Source organism: Molossus molossus, unplaced genomic scaffold, assembly GCF_014108415.1.
Source record: "Molossus molossus isolate mMolMol1 unplaced genomic scaffold, mMolMol1.p scaffold_m16_p_2, whole genome shotgun sequence".
Lineage (NCBI taxonomy): Eukaryota > Metazoa > Chordata > Mammalia > Chiroptera > Molossidae > Molossus > Molossus molossus.
The window spans coordinates 102,834,485-102,854,006 of record NW_023425355.1 but is presented as its reverse complement, the minus strand read 5'-3'; the positions used below and the strand labels follow the sequence as shown (position 1 = coordinate 102,854,006).

The following is a 19,522-nucleotide window of genomic DNA, read 5'->3' as shown; positions in this document are numbered from 1 at the left end:
TGAAATTTAAAAACAGTTCAATTTACAATAGCATCGAAAAGAATAAAATATTTAGGACTACATATAACAAACAAAGTCTACCACTTCCTTTATTACATTTCCTTGTTGTGGATTTTAGTTTACAAAAACTAAACTAAAGTAAACTAAAATCCACAACACATTGTTGAAAACTTTAAAGAATATGTATGATTAGATAAGGATGATGTGGTATTGATGAAATACTGCCATTTGTGACCATATGTATAGACCTTGAGGGTATAATGCTAAGTAAAATAAGTCTGATGGTAAAGGACAAATACAGTATGACTTCACTCATATGTGGGATACAAAAACAAAACAACAAACAAAATAAAATTAAAACAGACTTATAGAGGCAGTCAACAGATTAGTGGTTACCAGAGGGGAAGTGAGGTGGAGGGAGAGTAAAATGGGTAAAGGGGATCAATTGTGTGATGATGGATAGAAACTAGACTTTTGGTGGTGAGCATGTTGTAGTGCATGCAGATGTCAATTTATATTGTTGCATACCTGAAACTTATATAAGGTTATAAATCAATGTTACCTTAATTAAAAATAAAATTTTAAAAGAAGATTTAAACAAATAAAAAACATTCCATGCTCATGGATCAGAAGACCTAATACTGTTAAGACGACAATACTCCCCAAAGTGATCTACAGGTTCAATTCAATCCCTATGAAAATACCAACATGTTTCTTTGTAGAAATTGGCAAGGTGGCCCTAAAGTTCATATGAAAACTCAAGGGACCCAGGCTAGTCAAAGTAACCTTGAAAAGAAAGAAAAAAGGACTAACACATATTGACTTTAAAATGTACTGCAAAGCAAGAATAATCATTATAAGTACACAGTGTGGTACTGGCATAAGAATACATATAAAGATAAATAGAATAAAATTTAAACTCCAGAAGTAAACTCTCACATTTACAATCAATTAATTTTTTACAATTAATTTAAGGATGCCACCAAAACAGTTCAATGGGAGAAAGTGATCTTTTCAATAAATGGTGCTGGGATAACTGGATAGCTACATGTGAAAGAATGAATGTAAACTTGTACCTCACACCCCATATTCAATAATTAATGCAAAATGGATCAAAGACCTAAATGAGAGAAGTAAAACTATAGAATTCTTAGAAGGAAACATAGGGGTAAATCTTTGTGACCTTAGATTTGTCAATGGTTTCTTAGATGTGATATCAAAAATCATAGCAACAAAAGAAAAATAAATAAATTGTATTTTTATAAAAATTATAAACTTATATTCTTTGAAAGTTACTATTAAGAAAATAAAAAGTACAACCCACACAATGAGAGAGCATATTTACAAATCATATATCTAGTAATGGTCTAGTATCCAGAATATATAAAGTACTCACAGTTCAATAATAAAAAGACATAGGAATGAAGTATCAATAAATGCTACAACAGAGATGAAACTTGAAAACATTATTGTAAGTGAAAGAAGCCAGTCACAAAAGACCACATATATGATTCCATTTATATGACGTGTCCAGAATAGGTCAATCTATAGAGAGAGAACATAGATTATTAGTCACTGCCAGCCACCAGAGGGCAAGGAAAATGGGAGTGACTTCTAATGGGTATGGGATTTTTTTATGGGGTAGTGAGAATGGTCTGAAATTGTGCTAATTGTTGTACATCTCTGAGAATAAACTGAAAAGCATCGAATTGTACACTGTAAATAGATGAGTCGTATGGTATGTGAATTATATCTCAAAATTGTAACAAAAAACTATCAAAAATGTTTAATAAAAATTTAAAATAATGTAATAAAACTCCCCCAGAGTTCTGGAGGAGTAGGGAATTAAGGAGGTAAATGTAATTCTTAAGAGTCTAAAATCTAGAAACCAGTACTGCATCTTTTATACTGCTACACGGCACATGTTTAATGAAGTTCTGTATGTAACCAATTTTAAAGGTAATCACAATAAAAATGATGGAAAGCTCTTGGAGCCAAATCATTAATCAATTTGCAAGTATGTGGAAGAGAAGATATTATAAAACCATTGAAGTCTCCAAGAGTGTAAACATTTGAGAGGCCTGACAAATTGCTTTTTGCAGGGTCCTTCGGACTCAGTCAGAAACTTGCTTATTCTAGAGATGCCCTGGAGTTCAAATAGCTGACAACCAGGCCTAGAAAAATAGGACTGCTCTGAATAACCCAAAATTTTCAGCATACTAGAAACCATATCAGGGCTCAGGACCTAACTATAGGATCACAGAACTGTCTTGCTTTCCTCAAAGACCTTAGGGCTACTAAGGACATCATATTTGAGGTCGGTTTTTGAGATTAAATGTCCTAATCTCCGTACCTTGTGGAGACACCAAGGGGCATTTTTTCAATTATTTTTTCTCAATAAATCCCAAAATCTGATTGTGATCTGAATCTATGGGGTTCATCTAGAAGCGAATGGCTGCAGGGATCATTGACTCCATTTGACTACCTAATGAGTAAATTGTTAGATAGACTAAACCTGCACTTTAGCCAGGTTTGAATTTGGTCTTGCATGAAACTGGAAGTAAATAAGAGATGTGCTTTAAACTTCATGGTTGAAATATCTGTCATGGAGCTATTCAAACTCAAATAATTTTCACCCGTTGGTTAAAGATAAACCTGCAACAATTTGATTTCTCTGCTGGTAGGATTAGGGTAGTTGATCAGAGAATCAGTATTATTTATATTTGCTCCTCTAAACCTTGATGGTGTAAAACACATATACTTTGTTTTATGGGATAGATTAATTCCACAAAATGTCCACATGTAAGACCAAAACTAAAGAGCATTTAAAATTAATTCAATTGCCCCCATTATGAAGTCACAGGTGGGTTTTCATGAGGGAGAGTCCTCCAAAGAAACTTGAAAAATTTTGTGAAGATGATAACCTAGTGGTCATCTCCATTACCTATTGAGCAGTGTAAAGAATACAGCTAGACTTTGATTCTGTCAACTGTAAGCTACAGTTTAGTAGCTATCTTTCCATCCTAAGAACTCTGTTCAGGCCAAGCCAGTCCAAGTCATGTCTCCTCAAGGATTCTTACATATACTGATAGTCAAAGGCCTGATTGCTTAATTTGGAAGGTCCTAGGTGGTGTTCCTGAGTTTAAAAGTTAGCAGGAAGGGCTTCAACACTGCTTTTATTAGAAGGACTCTATATTAGGTTACCAAAATTACAATGCAGTAGTTCTGAAATTTCAAAGACCATGTTGAAAATTCAGATTCTTGGGCCCCATGTTCAAAGAATCTGATTCAGTAGGTCAGAGATGTGTATTTTTAAGGACTCTTCAAGAAGGATTCTGATGCAGGAATTCCAGGGACAACACTTTGAGACCCATTATTATATCTGAAAGGAAGAAGGTTCTAAATGTCAGGGCTTAATGAATACTTTAAATGTTGGAACTCCTGCACAGTCTCTAATAATAGCTAACATTCATTGAGCCTTTTACTATATTTCAAACCTTATCCAAAGAATATTTTATGTATTGTCAGTATTTCTTACAATCCCATGAAATAGATACAATTATCCTCATTTTACATATGTGGAAACAGACACAGAGAGAACAACTTTCCCTAAGGCCTACAACTACTAAGTAGCAGACAGTTTTGCTCTTGAATCTACACACATAATCACTATGCAATACTGCTATAGCAGATGTTCACATATATTGCTTAGTATTTGGGGGGCTTAGTGCATGTTGGGATAGGGGGAAATGATCCCAGGAACAGAAAGGGATTGAGGCCAAAAGGGGTTTATTCTAACTACCTTCTTTTACAGACATGCATATGGGTCCTTCTGAGTACCTAAGTATATGACCTAAAGAGGTTTCATATCTTCATTTTTTATGCATTCTCTTTGACAGCAGAGTCTAATTTTTGCCTCTTTACTCTTTTGTCACTTGATCTCTAGGACACAATGACTGCATAGTACTGACAACATTGCTCCCCTCCACTTCTTGCAAAAACCCTCCTTAATCATTCAAACTTGCAAGGATAGCATGCACCTCTTCTCATTTTTGTCTGTCATCTTCTCTTCAAGGTCACTCAACAGGATAATGAAGGAAGAAAATTTACAGTGTTTGTCAAAGGTGAAAGCTTGTTTCCTCCTCAACTCCATTTGAATGGAGCCTGGGCTGTAATTTTTGCTCAGTTATTGTCTATTTGATTTAGAGCAAAATCTTCTGATTGTGCTTTACTTTTATTAAATCTATTTTGTTGCTTTTGCTTAGCTTAGTATTTCTAGATTATCTATCAGGAAGTCACTGAGTAATTATGATATTACATAAGAAAGCAATACTAAGTGCCTCATTTACTTACCTTTGGAAAAAATGAGCACAAGAAAATCCTACTTATCTGGCATACCAAAAGACTTTCCCAACTTTGCCACAAATTGGGAGTATGCTTCAGGCTGGGAAGAGACAGGTCACCTACACAGTGGGAGGATGGGTCTCTATCCCCAAGTGATTACTTGGAGAGACTTGCAATATTTATTTCTTATTTAACATTTCCAATGAGTCAGCCATCTGGATTATCTCCAAAGTCCTTGTTTGTTTAAACAGTCAATGAATCCTTCATTTAAATAACATAATTTTTTATAATATTGAATGTTTACTATGTGCCAGACAACATTCTAAGAGTTTTATATGTATTTTCATTTGCTCCTCAGAAACTCTGATGAGGGAGATACTATTTTTTCTCCATTTTATAGATGAAAAAAGAAAACTAAGGAACAAAAATGTTAAGAGGCATATTCAGAATCACAGAACTAGTAAATGACAGAACCAGGTAATCCCTGGTTTCCCAGATCTCACTGGCCTTGCAGGATGATAGCAACAATAACAAGTATACATTATTTTATGCTTGCAGATATTATACCTCTTAATTATCACAAAAGCCTTAGGAGGCATTTGGCAGATGAGGAAATTAAGGTGCAATGAGGTAAGTAACTTTCTCCTGGTCATACAGCCAGTCAGAAGCAAAACGGCGATTCAAACCAGGCAGTGTAATGCCAAAGCCAGTCCAAACAGCCAGTATTTTACTGACCTATAAAGAGCCTAAGCAACAATAGCAATGGACTGTCACTCTTCAACCAATAAAGATAATGAGACTGCTTTGGTATAATGCAAAATACATAGGTGTTGAAATCAGGCCTCACTCCCAATTCTAATTGTGTCTTACTAGCTGGGTAACCAAGGACAAATAACAATCTTTCTGAGCCTCAGATTCCTAGTCTGTTAAATGGGGATGAAAATTATACACACTTTACCTGGTAGATGATAACATATGTAAGAAGTCTACATAATTTCCAGCAAACAGTAGGAGCTCATAGTAGCTTGTAGGTAGTTACTCCTTCCCTTTTATTTTCTCTATCTGTTAGCATGTTGAGTATGATCTTCTGCTTGAAATGGAGAGGTTGTCTCATGCCCCAGTATACTTGTTATGCCTGACACTGTTCCCTCTCTATTGAGAAAAGAAGTTTCACCTCTTTGGAAATTCAGTGTTTGAGGTACAGGTTCCAGGTCTTGCCATAAGGAACATCCTCTACCCTAATCTTAATATGGAAGTGTAGCTCCTTAGAAACTTTAAGAAAAATTAAATAAGTTGAATAGTCTAACAAAACAACTTGACTTTCTCTTTCCTCTCCAACATGTTATCAAGCACTTGCTGCCAGCTGCAGGGCTCAAGACAAGTGGCTTTCCTTGTCTGCAATATTCTATTTCCAATTTGGCCCCCTGAAGGGGAACAAAGCACATTGGCACATACCTAAGCTATTTGCACTTTGCATCTGGGTAGAAAGATGTCAACTGCCTGGGGCACTCAACCCTTGGTGGAGGTGGTTGTCATTAAGGGTGTCTCTGTTTAGGCCCAAAAATTCCCTGGAGCCCTCTGGGTGAGTCCAAGGACATCTGATGGCTATCTGCACGTTTTTCAACTGCAGATAAAATGCACCGAAAGGAACAGAGATGGGGGGGGATTAAGCTTTGGACTTTATAAGCACTGTTTTTCTTTATTAGTGATCTGCTTTTACTTTACACTATTATGTATTCACATTTGCCTCATTATTTTGGGAGCATGTTACTTAGCTAATGTTTACTTTTACCTTTTATTTAGTTTAGTTTCTTAAATCACATTAACTTTTATTTTGCCATTATCATATTTTATTTAAGAAATGTTTATCTTGGTAAAACAAACTCTTAGCTAATAGATGTCTATTTATAAGACCCCACATACACAGATGTCCAGAAGGAAGCACCCTTCATATTTTTAGCTAAGAGAGAAGTAGTCAATTACTTTTTACCTTTGATTGACAGACTTTTGCAGTAGGAAGCCTTTCCCCTCCAAAACCAAACCCCCTGACCCTGAACCACTTAAATAGGAGAAGGAACTGGATGGGTATTTCTATCCAAGGAGAGACTCTCAGTGGAATATCCCATTTTTCTTAATTATTAGATAATCATTGTAGAAAATTGGGGAAGTACATTAATCCAGATTTCATCTTAACTAGCAGGTAAGTGACCTTGAATTATCCCAATAAGATTCCATGGAAGTACACCTTGCAGAGGACCCATAATTACAGTATCTGTTCATTTTCTTGATCTCTACATCCCATCCCCTTACATCCAAAAATACTTGACAGGAAATTGAGTTTGTGTGGAATTTCCACAGCTTCCACTATCATCCCCTTGCCCTAAGAGCTACGAAGAAGTTGACTTTCTAGTGGTGTTTGTAAAATGGAGGCAACTGTAAGTAAAAACACCTGTTCTTTTCAGAGCCATAATAAAAAATAAATAAATAAATAAATAAAACAAAAAACAACACAGCTTGGCAGTGATTTGAGTGTGGCTAAAATAAAGTATCTGCTTAATTTTCCAACCTGAGATCTCAGCTTCTCATAAATTATGCAGCTATACAAAGAGAAGCCACAGAGTCAGATACTTCAAAAGCAAAGGGCTTCAGACTACTCCACAGGCTCCTTGGAATGCGTGATCCAGTACCTAGATTCTTTTTAGAATGGGATTCTACATGTAAATAATAGCCAAGCCTTATAAAATGCTTAGTATATGCTGGGCAATGTTCTAAGCATGTTATGTTTTTAAACTCATTTAATCCTCACAGCAAAACTCTCAAGGAAATATTCTTTTCATCCCTATTTTATAGGTGAGGAAACTGAGGTTAAGAGAGATTAAGGAAATTTCCCAAGGTCACACTGCCACTAAAGTAGCAGTACTGAGATTTTAACAAAGGTATCGCTAATCAAGGGGAAAGTGCTCTTAATCTACCTGCTATATATCATAACACTTTATTTTTTCTAGGCCATTCTCTTTCCTAGCTGTACAAGAAGAAAAATAATAGCAGAGCCTGGCCGGGTTGGCTCAATGGTTGAGCATCGACCCATGCCCCGAGAGGTCCCAATTCAATTCCCGGTCAGGGCATAAGCCCAGATTGTGGGCCAAATCCCCAGTAGGGGGCATGCAGGAGGCAGCCAGTTGATGGTCTCTCTCATCAATGTTTCTATCTCTCTCTCCCTCTCCCTTCCTCTCTCTCTAAAAATCAATGAAGAAAAAAATTAAAAAAAAAATTATAGCAGTGCTAAGAGTGGACTAGCAAGGTCAACCTCAGTGAATGTCAGAGGAATGCTATCTGTACTGACTAGAATATAATTAGAACTAATTTTCCTTGGTTTTGATTCAGGACTTTAACAACATAGACATGGTCTGTCTTAATATTTGCATTCTGCCAGCTAGGGTGCGGGAAGATGGTTTGGGTGCCTATTCTGTTTGACAATCTTATGAAGTCAATATAGTCTATGTACTCAAAGACTGACATAGAGTTGGTCAAGCTATTTAAAAGCTTCCTGCTGTTCTCAATGGGAACTGAGAAGAATGTTTCCTTTGAGGACAACTGTGGGATTTCAAGAAGAAAATACCTGGCCTGGAACATTGAAAAATACAGCTTAGTCTCAACAGTTTCCTGTTGGAGGGGTCTAAGGGAATTCTGTTTATATCTGCAATCTAAGCACCAGTGTTAATTCATTCAATTATTGAACACATATCTATCAAGTATCTACTATAAGGAGGCATGAAGAATATAGAAGGGAGGAAGACAGACAAACCCCTGCTCTTGGGGACTTGCTCACTTAACATTCAGCATGTTTTGAGTACTGTACTCCTTAGTTTTGAGGTCTTTGATCATTGGAAGTGATCACTTCTCCCTCAAAATTACCTCAGTTTCTCCACAAGCAAAACAAAGGTGGGATTGTGTTCCCCAGGGAAGCTGACTCTGAGCCAGAGCTTAGGGTGCAGAAAGTTTGTTGGGGATGAATCTCAGAGTAGATGCCTATGAGGGGCAGTAAAGAAGCAGGGTTGAGCAGAGGGAGTTCCTGAACTGTGACATGGTCTCCACAAAGGCTCCAGGTGACTGAAATTGGGATTGCCTTCCTCAATTGGATCCAGGGGTTAGGTTTTTGCACCCCATATAAAACAGACATTAAACACATGGAGCCTTGGGTAAACTAGCTCTCTTAAGTAAATGGCAATCCCCAAAGAACTATCTTCAGACAGAATTTCCAGCAGCTAGGGGAATAAATTATTTAATGCTGAAGGGGAATTTGGATGACGCATTATTGCACCCACTACAAAAGGACGGAACTCTGATATATGAGGCCCTGTTCAGGCCTCACATCCTGTGATCCTATGGCTTCAGGGGACTGGTAATGTCACTGCTGTCTGCTCTGTCAACAGTGAGTACTCCTGCAGTAGTACTGCCTTGGGATGCCATTCCTGGTACTCCAAATACCTCAGAGACTTTGACTAACAGGTCCAACTAATCCCTTATCCTGCTTTAAGCTTCCACTTACATCCAGTAGTATCTGTGGGGTTTCCCAGCCAAGTAACCTTCCAAGTAGATGTCAGGGCCTTGAGTTCCATCAAAGGCATCTGCAGACCAAATCTGGGTGCAGTGACACCTTGCCTAATCTTGGAGATCAGGAAGTTGTAAATATTCTGGAAATCTGATCCTGTCTCCTCTATTACATTAAGAGCATCTTGATTTATGAGAGCTGTGGGCAAAGCAATGCAGTCTCTGGTATACACAATTTTATAATATTCTGCTGCCCCCTCGTGGCCATTCTGCCCATGTGCAAAATAGCAACCAGGGATTTGATTAATAGAAAAAGTATCCAGGAAAATAACTTTTTTTTTTTCTTTTTCCAATTTAATTAATTTATTTTTGTTTCAAATGTTTCTTGCTTTTCCCCCTAAACACCCTTCTCCCATCCCGCTCCCCCACACCCCCACAACCCCAGTATTGTGGTTTATGTCCATTGGTTATGCATACATGCATATAAGTTCTTTGGTTCATCTCATCCACCCCACCACACCCCCGCCTCCCTCCTCTGAGGTTTGTCAGTGGAACCATACTCCTTTATATGTCTCTGGGTCTATTTCATTCATCAGCCCACCTTGTTCATTATATTCCACAAATAAGTGAGATCATGTGGTATTTGTCTATCTCTGATTGGCTTATTTTGATTAGCATAATACTCTCAAGGTTCCTCCATGTTGTCTCAAAGGATAAGAGATCATTGTTTCTTACAGCTGCATAGTATTCTGTTGTATATATATACCACAGTTTTTTTTATCCACTCATCTACTGATGGACACTTGGGTTGTTTCCATATATTAATGACTGTAAATAGTGCTGCTATGAACATAGGGGTACATATATTCTTTCTAATTGGTGTTTCAAGCTTTTTAGGATATATTTCTAAAAGTGGGATCACTGGGTCAAATGGCAATGCAATTTTTAATTTTTTGAGGAAACACCATATTGTTTTCCATAGTGGCTGCACCAGTCTGCATTCCCACCAGCAGTGTACTAGAGTCCCCTTTTCTCCACACCCTCGCCAACACTTGTTGTTTGATGATTTGTTGATGGCAGCCATTCTGGCAGGTGTGAGGTGATACCTCATTGTTGTTTTAATTTCCATCTCTCTGATGATTAGTGACGTTGAGCATTTCTTCACATGTCTCTTGGCCATTTGTATGTCCTTTTTGGAGAGGTGTCTATTTAGGTCCTCTGCCCAATTTTTAATTAGCCTCTTTGTCTTCCGTTTTTTGAGCTGTATGAGCACTCTATATGTTTTGGAAATTAGCCCCTTATTTATCTTATGTATCCTTGACAATTGTGCTCTTCCATACAGTGGGTTCCCTTTCCATTTTTTTTTTTTATTCTGACCCAAGGACATTTTTGCATTTATCTTCAAATAGAGAGGGAGGGAGAGAGGGAGGAAAAGAGAGAGAAACATCGATGTGAAAGAGACACATCGAGTGGCTGCCACCCACATGACCCCAACCAAAACCAGGGACAAAATACAACCAAGGTACATGCCTTTAGCGGGAACCGAACCTGGTATTGTTCTGTCCGTGGGTCCACGCCCTAACCGCTGAGCCAAACCGGATAGGGCTCCCTTTCCATTTCGATGGTTGTTTCTTTTCTTGTGCAGAAGCTTTTTAGTTTGATGTAGTCCCATATGTTCATTTTTTCCTTTGTTTCTGTTGCCTTAGGTGATGTATCAGTGAAAATTCTGCTGCGTATAATGTCTGAAATTTTGTTGCCTACAGTTTCTTCTAGGATTTTTATGGATTCATGAGTCACATTTAATTCTTTTATCCATTTTGAATTTATTCTTGTGTATGGTGTAAGTTGATGGTCTAGTTTAATTTTTTTTTTGCATGTAGCTGTCCAATTTTCCCAACACCATTTATTAAAGAGACTGTCTTTAATCCACTGTATGCTCTTGCCCCCTTTGTCAAATATTAATTGAGCATAAAGTCTTGGGTTAATTTCTGGGTTCTCTGTTCTGTTCTATTGATCTACCTGCCTGTTCTTGTGCCAGTACCAGGCTGTTTTGATTACAATGGCTTTGTAGTATAACCTGATATCTGGTATTGTGATCCCTTGTACTTTGTCCTTTTTTTTCAAGATTGCTGTGGCTATTCAGGGTCTGTTTTGGTTCCATATGAACTTTTGAAGTATTTGTTCTAGTTCTGTGAAGTATGTCGTTGGTATTTTGATGGGGATTGCATTAAATCTATAGATTTCTTTGGGTAGTATGGACATTTTAATGATGTTAATTCTTCCAATCCACGAACAAAGTATGTGCTTCCACTTTTTTATATCTTCCTCTATTTCTTTTTTCAATGTCCTGCAGTTTTCTGCAAATATGTCCTTTACTTCTTTGGTTAAGTTTATTCCTAGGTATCTTAATTTTTTTTTTGCTGTGATGGTAAATGAGATTGTTTTTTTTAGTTTCTCTTTCTGTAAGTTCATCATTGGTGTATAAGAATGCCGTCAATTTTTTTACGTTAATTTTGTATCCTGCTACTTTGACATATTCATTTATTGAGTTTGGTAGATTTGTTATGGAGTCTTTAGGGTTTTCTATGTATAATGTGTCAACTGCAAATAATGACAGTTTCACTTCCTCCTTTCCAATTTGGATCCCTTTTATTTTTACTTCATGTCTGATTGCTGTGCCTAAGACTACTATGTTAAATAAGAGTGGTGAAAGTGGGCGTCCCTGTCTTGTTCCTGTTCTTAAGGGAAATGCTTTTAGTTTTTGCCCATTGAGTATGATGTTCGCTGTAGGTCTTTCATATATGGCCTATATTGTGTCGACATGTGATCCCTCTGTTCCCACACTGCTGAGCGTTTTTATCAGAAATGGGTGCTGGATTTTGTTGAATGCTTTTCAAGTATCTATTGATATGATCATATGGTTTTTACCTTTCATTTTGTTTATGTGGTGTATCACATTTATTGATTTGCGAATATTGTACCAGCCTTGTATCCATGAGATGAATCCCACTTGGTCATGGTGAATAATTTTTTTTTAATGTATTGTTGGATCTGATTTGCTAATATTTTGTTAAGGATTTTGGCATCTATGTTCATCAGGGTTATTGGCCTGTAGTTTTCTTTCTTTGTAGTGTCTTTATCTGGTTTTAGAATTAGAATTATGCTGGCCTCATAAAATGAGTTTGGAAGTCTTCCTTCTTCTTGAAAGTTTTGGAATAGTTTGAGGAGAATGGGTGTTAGTTCTTCTTTGAATGTTTGGTAAAACTCCCCTGTGAAGCCGGCTGGGCCTGGTCTTTTGTTTGCTGGGAGTTGCTTGATTACATCTTCAATTTCCTTAGTTGTTATTGGTCTGTTCAAGTTTTCTATCTCTTCCCGGTTCAGTTTTGGGAGACTATGTGTTTCTAGAAATTTGTCCATTTCTTTTAGATTGTCCAATTTATTGCCACATAATTGTTCATTGTATTTGTTAACCATCCGTTGTATTTCTTACTTTTTTTATGTTTTTTTTTGTTTTTATTTATTTATATTTTTATTCTCACCTGAGAAGAGTTTTGCATTTATCTTCAGATAGACCAGGAGGAAGAGAGAGAGAGAAACATCGACGTGAGAGTGACACATCGACTGGTTGCCACCCGCACGACCCCAAGCAGGGCCGGGGACAAACTGCAACCGTGGCACCTTAGCGGGAACCGATCCCGGGTCTCTCTGGACCGCAGGCTGATGCTCTAACCACTGAGAAAACTGGCCAGGGTCATCCGTTGTATTTCTGTGGTGTCAGTTGTTACTTCTCCTCTTTCATTTCTGATTTTGTGTATTTGGGTTCTCTCTCTTTGTTTTCTGGTGAGTCTAGCTAAGGGTCCATCAATCTTTTTTATCTTTTCAAAGAACCAGCTCTTTGTTTCATTGATCTTTTGAATTGTTTTTCTTTTTTTTTCTTTTGGGTCTCTATGTCATTTACTTCTGCTCTGATCTTTACTATTTCTTTTCTTCTACTTACTCTGGGTTTTTGCTTTCTAGTTCTTTAAGTTGCTAGGTTAGATAGTCAATTATAAATTTTTCTTGTTTCTTGAGGTAGGCCTGCAGTGCTATAAACTTCCCTCTCAGAACTGCTTTCGCTGCATCCCATAGATTTTGTGTTGTTGTGTATTTATTTTCATTGGTTTTCAGGAAGTTTTTCATTTCTTCCTTGATCTCCTTAGTAACTCATTCACTGTTTAATAATATGCTATTTAGCTTCCATGTGTTCAAATGTCTTTGCATGTTCTTGTTGCAATTGATTTCTAGTTTCATGCCATTGTGATCTGAAAAGATGCTTGATATGATTTCAATCTTCTTGAACTTGTAGAGATTTAGTTTGTGTTCTATCATGTGGTCTATCTTTGAGAATGTCCCATGTGCACTTGAGAAGGATGTGAATTCTGCAGTTTTGGGGTGCAATTCTCTGTAGATATCTATTAAATCCATTTGATCTAGTGCTTCATTTAGAGTCTCTGTTTCCTTGCTAATTTTTTGTCTAGAGGATCTATCCAGTGATGTCAGCGGGGTATTGAAGTCCCCTGCTATGATTGTATTGCTGTTGATTTCTCCTTTGAATTCCTCCAGGAGATTTTTAATATATTTTGGTGCTCCTATATTGGGTGTATACATGTTCACCAAGGTTATATCTTTCTGTTGGATAGATCCTTTTACTATTATGTAGTGGACTTCTTTGTCTCTAGTTATGGGCTTCATTGTGAAGTCTGTTTTATTATATATGAGTATTGCCACTCCCGATTTTTCTTCCTTTCCTTTTGTGTGGAAAATTTTTTCTATCCCTTTACTTTCAACCTTTGTGAGTCTTTTGTTGTGAGGTGGGTCTCTTGTAAACAACATATATATGAGTCACGCTTTCTTATTCAATCGCCTACACTGTGTCTTTGATCAGAGCGTTCAATCCATTTATATTTAAGGTGATTATTGATATGTAGTTATTTATTGCCATTTTTGTTTATTGTGGTTCTTTTTTTCTTCCTATTTCCTCTACTAATTAGAGCCGTCCTTTTAACATTTCTTGCAGTGCTGGTTTGGTGCTAATGTATTCCCTTAGCCTTTTCTTTAGTCTGGAAAGCTCTTTATTTAACCTTCTAATTGAGTGATAGCCTTGCTGGGTAGAGTAGTCTTGGATTCAGATCCTTGTTTTTCATGACCTTGATTACTTCATGCCATTCCCTCTGGCTTGTAGTGTTTCTGTTGAGAAGTCAGATGATAGCCTTATGGGGTTTCCTTTGTAGGTTACCTGTTGCTTATCTCTTGCTGCCTTTAGGATTCTCTCTTTGTCTTTAATTTTTGGCACTTTAATTACTATGTGTCTTGGTGTGGGCCTGTTTGGATTTTTCTTACTTGGGGCTCTCTGTGCTTCTTGAACTTGAATGCCTTTTTTCTTCACCAAGTTAGGGATGTTTTCTGTCACTATTTCTTCAAATATATTCTCTAACTCTTGCTCCTTTTCTTCTTCTAGACTCCTATGGTGCAAATGTTGTTACGTTTCCAGTTGTCCCACAGTTTTCTTGAGCTGTCTTCCTGCTTTTTATTCTTTTTTCTTTTGGTTTTCTGATTGGTTGATTTTTTTCTACCCTGTCTTCTAATTCACTTATCCGGTCCTCAGCTTTCTCTACTCTGCTGGTTATTCCTTCTAATGTGTTCTTTATTTCTGCTATGTCATTCTTCATTTCTTCTTGGTGGCTTTTAATTTCTAATGGCTGATTTTTAATGTTTCTATATCTTTACTCATGGTGTTGATGTCCTTACTCATGTTGTTGAGCTTCCTCAAGATCATGGCTCTGAATTGTAGCTCTGATAACTTGCTTAACTGCATTTCATTTAGCTCATCTTCAGTAGAGTTCTCTGGATCTTTCATTTGGGATTTGTTTGTTTCACCATTTTGGCTATCTCTGTGGGTTTTGGAACCTGCCAACTTTTCCCTGTGGGTGTTGGTGTTCTACTGTTTGTGGCTCCCTCTACTGGGTTTGGATGAGTGTGAGAGGACCCAAGTTAAACAGCACTGTCAAGTCTTACCTTCTTGGGTAGATTTGCAAGCCCAGGAAAGGTTCAGTTATCCTCTAGTTTTTTGCCCGGAGGCTATTAGTCTCAGTTACTTGATGAGCCTTGGGTTGTAGCCCTCAGTTGAATAAAAAACTCCCTCTGGTTTTCAGTGTAAGAGGATTTCCAGAGGGTGGGGCAGATGCTAGTTGTTAATGAGCCTCAATTTGCATTTCTCTGGGTCAGCTGGGTGAGGTTAAATCTCTGAGGGAGGGTCTGTTGCTTCTTCCCAGAGCTCCAGGAAGGGGCTCCCCGAACAAGATGGCCACCATCCTGTGTGGAAATGACTCAGCAAAAACTCTCAGCACCGCCCTGGCCGGTTTGGCTCAGCGGTTAGAGCGTCGACCTGCGGTCCTGAGAGACCCAGGTTCGGTTCCCACTAAGGGCGCGTACCTCGGTTGCAGTTTGTCCCCGGCCCTGGTCGGTCGTGCGGGTGGCAGCCACTCGATATGTTCCTTTCACATCGATGTTTCTCTCTCTCTCTCTGTTCCTCTCTCTCCATCCCACTCTACCTGAACAAAAAAATAGGAAAATGTCCTCGGGTGAGGATTAAAAAAAAAAACAAAACTCTCAGCACCTTCCAAATCTCGAGTGTCCCCACACAGTTCCAATCCAGTCTCCCCTTCCTCTGTCAGAGCCCAAGGTGAGTGGCTGTAGCTAATTTAGTGCTCTGTCTTGGCCCCCTGTGCTGTGGAGCCGATTTGGGATTTTAATCTCCAGGGAGCGCCTCACAGCTAAAACAACTGCTATCCATGGGCTCCCGGCCTGCTCTCTTGTGCCTCCACAGACCTACGAGGCTCAATTCAGTGTCCTTTTTTCCAGTTCTTGGTTATATGGGCCCTCTCCAGCTGCTTTTCTCTTGTTTTATTTTCTGACAATTTGTCTTTATTTTAGTTGTAATTTCAGTTTGGACCTGGGAGATGTTCTGTGTAGCTTACATTCACTCTGCTGCCATTTTGGAATCCCCAGGAAAAGACATCTTTAATGTGGGCTTTTTAACCACCCCACACCTTAGAAGTAAAAAAAAAAAAAAATGTCAAAGTTTCAGCTTAGGTTATCTTTAAATGAATTATTTCTTCCCTGGAAAGTTGTCTATCAATATTTCAAGCCCCAACTCAGCTGTCTCCTCTCTAAGAAGCCTTCCCAAGCAATCCCACATTAAAGCCCTCCCTCCTCTGGGCTACCCTTAAACAGTGTCCCTTCAGCCATAGCTTGCATTGCACTTAGGTTAATTGATTGCTTTGTGGTGTGTTTGATTAGGCTGAGCTCCTCCAATGTAAGTGCTTGTATTTATATTTTGTTTTTCTTGAGTTGTACATAATATATTCCCCAAAAGTAGTCTGGCTCTATTCTAACCATTCATATTACCCTATATCCTACCTTTTAAGTGTCTCTGGGTCTCCCACAAAAATCCATGCTAAGGTCCCCTCTACCTCTTAAGATTTTATTCTAAATGCACACAAACACATACACATATTCTTTTGATTTTACTAAAAGAATGTAACAAATAGCCCATGATTAAGCAAATATATACAAATATAGATTTTTTCAAATAAAGTATGAGAGTCCATGATTTATGAAAGAGATAAAATTGGAATAACTTTAACCCAAATCCCAAAATAGTAGGGTTAAAATGGACTTGGTTCACCTTTCCTCCCAAGACAAGAATCCTTTTGAGTCAATGTTCTTAGCACTATTACATGTGCTCAGAATACTGCCCGGTATATAGTAGAAGCCAAGTAAGTGTTAAATTAATGCATTACCCAAGGACCAGATGTGATTTATATAAATATTTAAGAACACAGACTTTGTTCCAAGGTCCACTTCATAGTTTAGGCTGGGAGGACTCCATTGGGGTGATTGCTGTTGACTTTAGTAAGAACAATAAAAAATAAATTTGTTTAATTTGGGTTTTGCTTTTTCATTATTGGAGAACAAAAACAAACAACATTTTCTGGTGACAATTACACCCTTTTAAAAAATTTGGATAATCAGTAAACCTCCTGAAGGAGTATCTTCCCATATCCTTTAGTGATGGAACTTTCCAGAGGTGTGTGAGAGGAAGGATATTCTCTCACAGTTCCCTTATTCATGATATTCTTGCCCCCTCTTACACCTTTGATCCATACTCCTTACCCCAATCCAAGCTTCTGGTCCACTTTGTCTCCGAGTGACTGGACAGGTTGCCAGGCATGGTAATTACAATCCCTACACAATAAGTGACAGATGTATTAGATTATGAGATAGTAGATTATGAGGTTCATATCTACTTCTTCAAACCCATCTCCCTTGATGGCCAACTATATCAAGAAGGAAGGGAGGGTTTTGACTGGACTCTGGGTTCATCAGGCAACTTTTAGGGGACTAAGAAGACCCATCTCTGTGGCCATATCTTCTCTTGCCCAACCTATTTCTGTGTCATAGAGACCAATGCCTCCAATACTGAGATGGGATCTATATTTTCAATAGAGGGTTCCTATTGCACCTATTTTTTAATTAAAGCTGATTCTAGCTAATGGTCAAGCTCTGCCCATTTTTTTTTTTTTAAATTTGATTGTTTGTCTTTCTTTCACAGGATTCTACAAGTCATAAATAATTTATTACTCTCTCCTATTACAACAGACAATAAGACACAAAATAGTTTTTAAAATGTATCTCCCTTAGGCAAGAACATACAACAGAGTAAAGACAGTCTCTTCAATAAATGGTGCTAGAAAAATTGGACAGGTACACACAAAAACAAAATGAAACTAGACCATCAATTTACACCATGCACAAGAATAAACTCAAAGTGGATAAAAGATTTAAATGTAAGTCATTAAACCATAAAAATCCTAGAAGAAAATATAGGCAGCAAAATTTTAGACATCTCACATAGCAGAATTTTTACTGACATCACCTAGGGCAAGAGGAGCAAAGGAAAAAATAAACAAACAGGGCTACATCAAACTAAACAGATTCTGCAAGGCAAAAGAAACCAGCATCAAAATGAAGAGGGAACCCACTGTATGGGAAAACATATTTGCCAATGATACATTGGATAAAGGGTTAATTTCCAAAATATATAAAGTACTTACACAACTCAACAAAAGGAAGACAAACAACCCAATTTTAAAAATAGGCAGAGCGCCCCGGCCAGTTTGGCTCAGTGGTTGAGCATCAGCCTGCGGACCAGAGAGTCCCGGGTTTGGTTCCTGCTAGTGGCACATACCACAATAAATAAATAAATAAATAAATAGGCAGAGCTTGCCTCCTGTGCACATTAAAAAGCCAACACCATGACTGACTCTAAGTACTTCACAAACAATAAGATAGAGAAAGTTTTTAATTAAAAGCTGAACTCAATGAAAAGAAAAAAAGAGGAAAGAGTCTGTGAAGAAAGTGATTGCTGCTAAGACTGTGGGGAAAGGTGTTAGCTCTCTCTTTCCAGGTCTAGTGAACTGTATGCAGACTGACCACCTGGAACTAAAGGAACTTGTGTATCTCTACCTGATGAACTCTGCCAAGAGTCAGCGAGACATGGTCATTATGGCTGTCAACAGCTTTGTGAAGAATTATGAAGATCCCAATCCTCTGATTAGGAGCCTTGCAATCAGAATCATGGGGTACATCTGGGTGGACAAGATTACAGAGTATCTCTGTGAGCCCCTCCTGAAGTGCTTGAAGGATGAAGATCCCTATGTTCGGAAAACAGCAGCAATCTGTGTGGCAAAACTCCATGATATCAATACTCAAATGGTGGACGATCAAGGATTTCTGGATTCTCTGCAGGATCTCATAGCAGATTCAAGTCCAATGATGGCTAATGCTGTAGCAGCATTGCCTGAAATCAGTGAATCTCACCCAAAGAGCAACTTACTTGATCTGAACCCACAGAACATTGATAAGCTGCTGACAACCCTGTGTGAGTGCACTGAATGGGGCCAGATTTTCATCCTGGACTGCCTGTCCATTATAACCCTAAAGATGACCAGGAGGCTCAGAGCATCTGTGAGTGGGTAATTCCCTGGCTATCTCATGCCAACTCGGCAGTGGTGCTGTCAGCAGTAAAAGTCCTAGTGAAGTTTCTAGATTTGTACCCAAGGACTCTAACTACTGCAATATGCTGCTGAAGAAGTTGGCTCCTCCACTTGTCTCTTTGCTGTCTGGTGAGCCAGAGGCGCAGTATGTCACCCTGAGGAACATCAACCTAATTGTCCAGAAAAGACCTTAAATCTTAAAGCAGGAAATCAAAGTCTTCCTTGTGAAGTATGATGATCCCATCTATGTTAAATTAGATAAGTTGGACATCATGATTCAAGTTCATGGTACTTTGTTATGGCAGCCCTAGCAAACTAATATAGAATGTGGTAACAAAAAGTAGGGTGTTGTTGTAACAAATACCTACAAATGTGGAAGTGGCTTTGGAACTGGATAATACTAGAGTAGGGTAGGCCCCTAATCAATATGACTGATGTCCTTATATAAAGAAGGAATTTGTACATAGGTATTTACATGAGGGACTGTCAGGAGAAGATTGGAGTTATACTTTCACAAGCCAAGGAACTGC

At 38.1% G+C, this 19,522-nt stretch overlaps 1 pseudogene; it reads left to right on the top strand.

Annotated features, from left to right (window-relative positions):
• The first annotated feature begins 18,251 nt into the window (after positions 1-18,251).
• Positions 18,252-19,303, top strand: LOC118635438 (annotated as a pseudogene).
• The last annotated feature ends 219 nt before the right edge of the window (positions 19,304-19,522 follow it).